The 9017-nt window shown below is 37.7% G+C and overlaps 1 pseudogene; it reads right to left on the bottom strand.

Moving 5' to 3' along the window:
- Positions 1–7981: 7981 nt before the first annotated feature.
- LOC101784029 overlaps positions 7982–9017 on the bottom strand; it is a 6457-nt pseudogene continuing 5421 nt past the window's right edge.

Genomic DNA, 9017 nt, shown 5'->3' with positions numbered 1-9017 from the left:
ATCGCAAGCATCAAAAGGAAAAGCCGAATCCCATTCTTGGAGAGCTTTTGACTAAATCCAAAAGACAAAAGAATGTCAATGATGCTAATCGGTCTAAAAATTTCAACTACTCAAACCTACAGTGATTCCACTATGAGAATCGGCGATGGAATTACTTTCCTACGACAATGTCGTTTCCATCACATGGATCATTCCCACATATGCTATGGGAATCTTTTGCAACATGCCCTATCCTTATATATACACCATGGCTTTATAATTCATAAATGTCATATGCTCCTAGATATTTTCTTTTGGATTACATTATCTATAGGGAGCCGATGATTAATGAACCATCACTTGCAAGCAATGACCCTTTTCATCGAAGAGATCGGTCTACATAGAAAAAGAAACATAAGGTCATCAAGCAAGTCTATCGTGTCAAAAAAAATATGGTAGATTAAATAAAAATTTAGATTTAACATTGGACACTGAAAAGCTGACCATCGATGAAACTTTAGCCAGTTCTATTGATTAAGTTGTCTCCAATGATGAGAATATCTCAAACAATATAGCTGAACAAGAGTCAAGTTCAGCTAGGGCCAAAACAAATGTGGAGAGGCTGGTTGAAACCGGCTTAGCCGATGTTTTCAGCAAATATGGAAATACCACTAAAACAAAATACAAGGTGATGAAAAAGAAGCCAATCTTTGAAGAATTACTACATAGGTACCAGAGATAGCCGAGTAAAATCAAAACAATCAGCTAGAAGACAAATCAAAGGAGGAGTTGTTCATCATCAAGAATAAAGAAGTATCAATGGTCATATCATCACTCTTCATCATTTATTCCGTAGATGCATGTGCCATGGAATTTACATTCAGGTATACTCACTTCTAATGCATGGTTTTGGTACAATCCTTGGTTGCTATTATATACTATCAATATTTGGTTGTGCTCTATCAAGGAACCATTAGCTATATGATTGGCTGCCAAGGTCGCATCAAGATTTTTGTTATTGAATATGCTTAGGAATCTCAAAAACCGAAATAGTTTGCTGATACAAAGTTTGTTGATACAAAGTTTTACATCATTTCAGTTGCAAGTTTTCTTATTTTGGCTATAAATAGTTTATATAAATCATACATATGGGCGATATATTATTCATCATCGTCTTTATATAATTTTAGTTCAAAAGAATATTTTCTCTAAACAGGGGCAAACTGTCTAGGAAAATCAGCCTCGCCGGTTTCCCAAACAAGCTTGGTTGGCTTTGGTAACATTATCAAACCCTGAATTGGACTACACCATTGTGTAGATCTCGTTGAGGCGATCGAAATGCATACGTAGAACATCCAATTTGGAGTCTGGTTGATGGAGATATGTTTCTGGAAAGATTTTCACCGAGTAAATCAGCTAAGCCGGTTTAGAAATAGGCTAATCCGGTTTTTTGCGTAAAGTGATTAGGAATTGAAGATTTGTGTAGAATTTGATTTGCAAACGATCTCAAAGCGAGGCAACATGTCCCTACCCTATAAATATAAAGGACCACGGTCGATTAAGGGTATCCAATCGATCAAACATAAAACAAGTCTACTATTTTTACCTTTTACCTTTTCTTCTTTGCCCTAGCTTTTCCAAACTCATCCCTGCTGTTCTTCCTTCATCTCTACGGCGTGGAGGATGTTCTAGGTGGTCTGCCGGCCCTAGAGCAACCTATGTGCACCAGCTTCAACGGGGTCCCTCCCGAGCAGTTGTTCATAGGTCTTTGTTGAACCCATGGGAAACTGGCTTAGCTATTTTCTTTAGCCAGCTTGCCCGGTTTTGGTAGGGGCCCATGAGAAGTGATACGTTTGCGATCTGTGCATTCTAGTGCATTTGGTCTGTTGACCGGATCTTCAGTCAACAAATAGTCTAGCTATGTTCTGTGCATTTGGAAATTAACTGACAAGGGCAGTGATGTCTATTGTAGTATGTCAATATTGTATGTTCTTTGTTCTACATACGTGTCATGGCTTGTGTGCATTCAGTCATTTTCAGCATAGAGTATGTCCATCCGGTCATTTTCATGCACTCATTTAGTCCTTTTTGGAACGCATCTTCCATTTTCAAGGAGCTACTCCTTTCAAATTCTGAATAAGCTTATGGCATTTTCTTGGAAGCCGTATGAGGTAGTGATCAAGTAACATTCTACTGTGCAAAGTGTCTGGTCACTTGCATAGGCTTGGGGAGTTACCTGTCAGTTTAGATGTTTCTCTTACTCTTTTGAGAGGATGGAAGATTCTTTTGTCCATCAGAATTTCCTAAATTATGCTTCTAGATTTGTGCACTTTGTGATGCTCAGCTCATTGGCAAACATCTATTGCCTTGAAACATACTGTTGTCAAGTTGTGCATGGTAGGACCAGCTGCTCTAATCACTTTGCTTCATAACACTTATATCTGATGATGGCACTCATGGGGAACTGAAATGCGTCATGGCTATCCATTCATTTTCCATCCCTCATGTATTTCTGTACCAACCACTTGCATCTGCATGTCAGGTTGTGAAACTTCAATTGGATTTGCTTTCATAGTTTGAGTCATTTTAAGACAAATGTCCGGGTATCTATACATCCCAGCATTCCCTTGGCTATGCTTTGCATCTGTTTAAATATATACTTCTTTACCAACCCTACATCTATCCCTAGGGCCAACCGAATAAGAAAAGGAGGCAGGGGATCGGGGAATTAAAATCCATTTGGTGGTGGCAAGGGGACCCACCCAATCCTGGCACATGAACATCACCCACTCCAACCAAACAAAGTCTTAGGCTTAATCGGTCTGAAGGGGATTGAAGAGGATTGGAAGGGATTAAATCATTTAGAGTAAAAATCCTAAATCCTCTCCAATCCCCTCGATCCCCTTCGGGAAGGGATTAATTGAGCCTTTATACGTGAAAAGTGGAAAGGGGATCTCTTGTCATTGCTCTTAGCTCACTATTTCAAATATTTTGTTGGATACTATGATGCCCGTTCGATCGTGCTAGGCCTAGGCCACTTGGTAAGCACGCAGAAAACCGAGTGGAGCTGTCCGAAGCGGTTGAATTTCCAATCATTAACCTTGTTTCTCCACTGTAATTAAATTGGTAGGTTAGCTCTAAATTTGATTAAACTTAGCAGGAATGCAATATAGGATATTAGGCCAGTGGAAGTTTCATTCTCATTAAATAGAGTGACATGTCAGCATTTTTTATGATCTAGCAAAAAAATTAACAAAGAGAGGTGAAATGGGTTTCATCACCATAAAACCATGTATATACCGTTTCCAAAATACATTGTGTCTTGCATGTAGCCTTGGAAACAACAACCAATAAAACTTGCATTGTGTGGATCAGTTTCAACCAATGTTATCCTAAACGCTAAACGGTAAGCAGTCAGTCACCCTTTGTTTAGTGTTTAGGCTGTTTGAACGGGATTAAATGACTTGAACGGTTTTGTATAATAACACTAAAATATACATATTTATGTATATAAAAGTGAAATATGCTAGAAATTCTACATATTTATGAATGTAAAATGTAAGTATTCTACCAAATAATCTTTTTGGAAGAAATATAAATCCCACAACACTTCATATACTTACGATGCTAATTAGTTTAGTGTTGATTGTGGTAGTCGTAATTCTCCTATTGACTAAATTATGAATTAAATGGTCATTTAGCTCATCTCATCACGTTTAACTCGATTCTGTTTAGACGGTTTAGACGGTTTTTAACGGTTTAAACGGGTTTAAATGATCCAACCAATTAATTCACCGTTTAGAGCCTAAACAACACGGGAGGTCTCTGTTTAGCGTTTAAACGGACTAAACGGTTGTTTAGGCGAACAATGGTATACAAAATATATGAATAGGACTGAGATTTAATGTAAACAATTTGAAAATTGGTTACCCTTTATTGTATCCCACTGTGATCCAGAACAGGCTGATTACTTAAGCACATAGGAAGGCTTCAAATAGATATGAAATGAATTACAAATTGGTTGGTTCGATTTTAGAAACTATAAATGAGTTGGTTTAATTTTGACAAGTAGACTGCATGATTTTTATAGTTATTTAATTCCAAAACATGCTGAAAACTAACTAGAACTTAAATTTTTTGAACTGCAAGGAAGCTAGGTATAGCCTCTACCACATGTACTAAGATTCCAAGAGTTCTAACAAAAGGTACCATATTATGAGATAATGCACGTGTTTAGTTTGCTTAAGCATAGTGATTCCAGGTTGTAGCATGAAACTTGATGTGATGAAAAGCAGGGCTGCTGTAAAAATATGGTATGCTCCTTGGTAGCTATGTACTTGCCAAATTTAAGCCTTCAAGACCACAAAAAATCAGTGGTTTCAATTAAAAACGAATGGAGAGTGCATATATTAGGTGGATTATTAGCCAGTATATGTGTTGATACAACACCAAGTTCGCATAATGTTAACAAACATTACCTGTAGGCTTTCACTTAAGACATATATTAGCCACAAAAACATACTTGCAGACTTGCAGTCATTTTAAAGTTGTTCTATCCAATATATACTTTCTGTAGCTAATATTTTTCTGTATATGAATACAATTTACTAATCAGAATTTATGATTCCCAAGTGCATCATGGTGGACCAGGTACTACAGCAGGCTGGTAGCTGGGGAAAGCTGCTAATCTCTTTGCTGACTGAAGTTCACTACACTACATACTGTGAACATAATAGTGCCTTAGGATCTGAATGCTTAACATTTTTAGTGCAGATATATACCACTTAAAATGGAAGAAAAAAATAGAGCATTTGAGGGTGCTCCTTTCCATATATTAATGGTTTATCAGTTGTGATGAGGACATCACCTGCTCGGATACAATCACATTAGTAATTTTTGATTTATAGGTGAAACAATTCTTTACCATGATTGTATTTGCTACATTTGATGAATTGATGTTGCACCATGATGTGTGTTCATTGTCAATTTTAAAAATACATACGTGGATCAAAAATAGTGTTAAACACATATGGAAAGCATGGAGGATAAAAGAAGTAGATTGGGGGCTAAGTCCAAGTATTCCCAACGTCCTCCACCAGGCCACCACGTCACTTTTAGCTCAAGGAAAGAAAGAGATCTAATCCAACATGTCTTGGGGCTGGATTCAGATGCCAGCTCTGATACCAATTGATATGAACCCACTACGGTTGAATCCTGATCTTTTGATGAGAGAAGGTGGATAACTTGATTTGGGGATGGAGACGATATTCACGGCCTAACTACAACAATCCAAGCTACGCCTTAGCAACCGATACACCACCTCCAATGGTCACCACGATCTTGTGGAGCACGATCAACCAAACCACTAGAGTAATTCCTGCAAGCAATCGAGGAACAAGTAAGACAAGTAGAACAAGAAACTCAATTGCAAATATGGAGATGAAAACCAATTTGAACTCACAAAGTTAGGGTTCTAAATCAACTAGAACGGATGGTCTAGTCGACGCACGCGTCTACAAGGAAGTAGCAATGGTTAAACTTTCAACAAAACAAAACCCAATCTGTTTGTGGTGGCTCTAATCCTTATTAATACCTAGGAGGATGACTAGAAGGGTCCTGGTGTCGTGCTCCAACCCTAGGACACGTCCTTATTGGACCTGACTGATACAAGGCCCATCGGGCTAAAATAAGGCGACGCAGCACCTTTAATAGAAAAATCTATTGGTAGTAATTTGATTATTGCGACTGCCTTAGGAAAGATATGGATATGAGTCTCAATCCGTATGAAACTAGACTTCATAAGGATTCCAAAGAGTACTTGAACGCCCAAAACGGAGTCCGGATGAGGTCGTGGCGGGCGTTGCAAGTTGGCACGGAGCTGCAGTCCGAATCCAGCCCCAAAACGTATTGGATTAGATTTCTTTCTTTCCTCAGGCTAAAAGTGACATGGTGGCCTGGTGGAGGACGTTGGGAACCCCCGATCTACTTCTTTTGTCCTTCATGCCTTCCATGTATGTTTAACACTATTTTTGATCCACGTATGTATTTCTGAAATTGACAATGAACACACATCATGGTGCAACATCAATTCATCAGATGTAGCAAATACAATCATGGTAAAGAATTGTTTCACATGTGAATCAAAATTTACTAATGTATTTGTATCCGAGCAGGTGATGTCCTCATCAAGCTAATTATATAATCTACAATGCAATGAGGAACGAGATGCTAAGTAGTTAATTCATTCCAAATTATATGTCGTTTTAGCTTTTGTAAATTCTTAGATATTATTGTGCATATAGATATAGGGTATATCTAAGTGAAGAATAAAATTTGAGAATTTTAAAAAGCCAAAACGACCTATATTTTTTGTTTTTTAAATTCATAGATATTATTGTGCATCTAGACATAAGGTATATCTAAGTGCGTAATTAAATTTATGAGTTAAAAAAATCAACAACCTATAATTTGGGACCACGGGAGGAGCATTTATACTACTGAGTACTCCCTTCGCTCCAAATATAGCAACGTTTAGACTTTTTCAAAGTCAAACTTTTTCAACTTTGACTGCTCGTAAAAACTAATAACATAAAAATGATATTAATAAATTTATTGTGAAATCAACTATAATATATAATATTTTTTATTCAAAATACATTATTTTTATAGATATTGTTGGTCAAAGTTAAAAAGATTTAACTTTAAAAAGTATAAACATAGCTATATTCTTGAACGGAGGGAGCATCGACTGCCATCAATCCTTTATAAGTGCTCTTGACTATACACGTACTCCCTCCATATAGGAAATAAAAGTCGTTTAGGACATGATTGTGCTTACCAAGGAGTCATTAAGGAAGTGGTATTTTTCCATATTTGCCCTTATTAAATATGTCTGTGGGTGACTCCTAGATGAGAACGATTTGTAGCTGGACTGGTCAGGTGGGTGGGACTTGAGGCTTGTGGGCAGGGTTCGACTCCCTTGGTTGGTGTTTTTTTTGTTTTAACACGATTTTGCCAGGAGCAAACGCGTCAAAAACCGACCCCCAACTTCCTTTCGCATCGATGAAGCGTAGCCCAGAACGACTTTTATTTCCTATATGGAAGGAGTAAATCCTATCACCGTAGTGCCATTTTTGGAGACCAATTCTTCTAGAATGAGAGATTCATGCACGAGTGGGTCCTGCGTCTACACCTATAGCTGAACTTGCTGTCAGGGCAGAGGGCACTAAAGGATGTAATCAAATTTGTGCTTGGTCCAGAGGTAGCACTCTTTTCTCATCCTTTCAACATATGCATCCAGTCATTCGTGACGCACTTATGTGATTATCTCTCATTGATCCAGTCCTCTACTTTTACAAGGTCGAGTTGTGCTTATAAATCCATTTATGTCACTTTACCGAAGGTAAAATCACGAACCACGGAACAGGACATAGCAATAGGCAATGAGAATAGTGTGGCAGCAGCTCTAGATGCATTCCATCGTCATCTGCCTTCAGAAATGACGCTGGCGACACCTACATAAGGGAAGAAAGACCTGAGCATAGACTTCTTCCCATGGTTTTCTCAAGCCCTCGAGAAGTGTTGTTCCCAAGTTCTGTACTAAATGGAAACCTTTATTTGCAACGGCCACATTTTTCTCATATAGGACATTTTGTGAGATAACTTACTAGGCTTTTTGCAAATTTGAAAAAAAATGCGAGGTAGGAGGAGAATGAACAACTTGCAGTTGCATATTGTTAAATGTTGGATGTTGTATTGAATAAGGTAGAACATTTATTGGATAAGTGTTGTTCCCAGGTTCTGTACTAAATTGAAACATTTGTTTGCCAAGCTAGTGGCATATCCAGAAACTTTGTAGAAGCTAGCTGTTGTTCCAGCCTCTGGATTGTGACAACTAAGCTCAAACAGGGCCTTAAACTAGTACTAAGGTAAAACACAACTAATTTATACTGAATTTCCTAGCAACCCCTACATTTTTACCGTAATCACAACACCACAAAGATCAACAACCACCATCATTTCAGGCACTCAATTTATTAAAATTAAGAATGTTCAACACATGATTAAATTGTATTTAATCATCAATACCAAAAAGCTAAATAGCCCGCCTCTAGCACTGCCGTACATTTGCCTCATATAGCCTATTACATATTTGAATAGCAGTAAAGAAATAGTACTACCCCAGTTGGGAGTAGCGTGGGCACCTATTACATATTTGAATAGCAGTAAAGAAATAGTACTATAGTTGGGAGTAGCACGGGCACCTATTACATATTTGAATAGCAGCTAATAGTACAAGTCAGGAGTAGCATGGGCCTATGTTGCCTCAATACATAATATGGATGCCAATACAGATACAGCGATACAGGCTTTTCAAAAAGCAAGGATGCCTCGACACAGAAATTACATATATTTAAAATAAAGTATGTTAAATATAAATGCTCAAAGAAGTGATGTTGCACGCCACACAAAGACACATAAGATCGATGACTTCATCATAAAAAGGATAGCAAGTTAGCTTGCAATGGTAGTATCACTTTCTACCAGTCCTCAACCAACACAGCATGCAGAGAAATGGTGAAATGAAGGATTGGGACTATGAAACTACAAGAAATTCGAGCACTATCTGAAAATAGAATTCTAATGCTGTAAGGTTCATCTCACCTCACAATTCCTCAGAAGCCTCATCAGGTTCTTCAACAACGAGAAGCTGTACAATTCAAAATGTCACTGATTGATGATTGTATGAGCTGTTAAAAAGGGTTGCTGCTGTTGGTCCCATCATAAATCAACTCATGGCCACCATCAAAAGTTGCTATGTTCATTCCTCTAGTTGCTGGTTGACGTGCCATCTCCTGTTGACAGCAATAACCTCAAAATATAATAATTCATCAGATATTTATATATTTCAAAAATATGTACTGTATAACCCTTCCATTTATTGGAAACAAAGACTCATTGTTCAGTTTTAGAATTTTCTGTATGCCTATGTACAACAAAAGCTACGTGCAAGGTGAGAGTACCGTGTCATTAGCACT

This window comes from Setaria italica, chromosome IV, assembly GCF_000263155.2.
Source record: "Setaria italica strain Yugu1 chromosome IV, Setaria_italica_v2.0, whole genome shotgun sequence".
NCBI classification, from domain to species: domain Eukaryota; kingdom Viridiplantae; phylum Streptophyta; class Magnoliopsida; order Poales; family Poaceae; genus Setaria; species Setaria italica.
The sequence above is the reverse complement of the archived record's forward strand: the minus strand, read 5'-3'. Positions and strand labels throughout refer to the sequence as shown.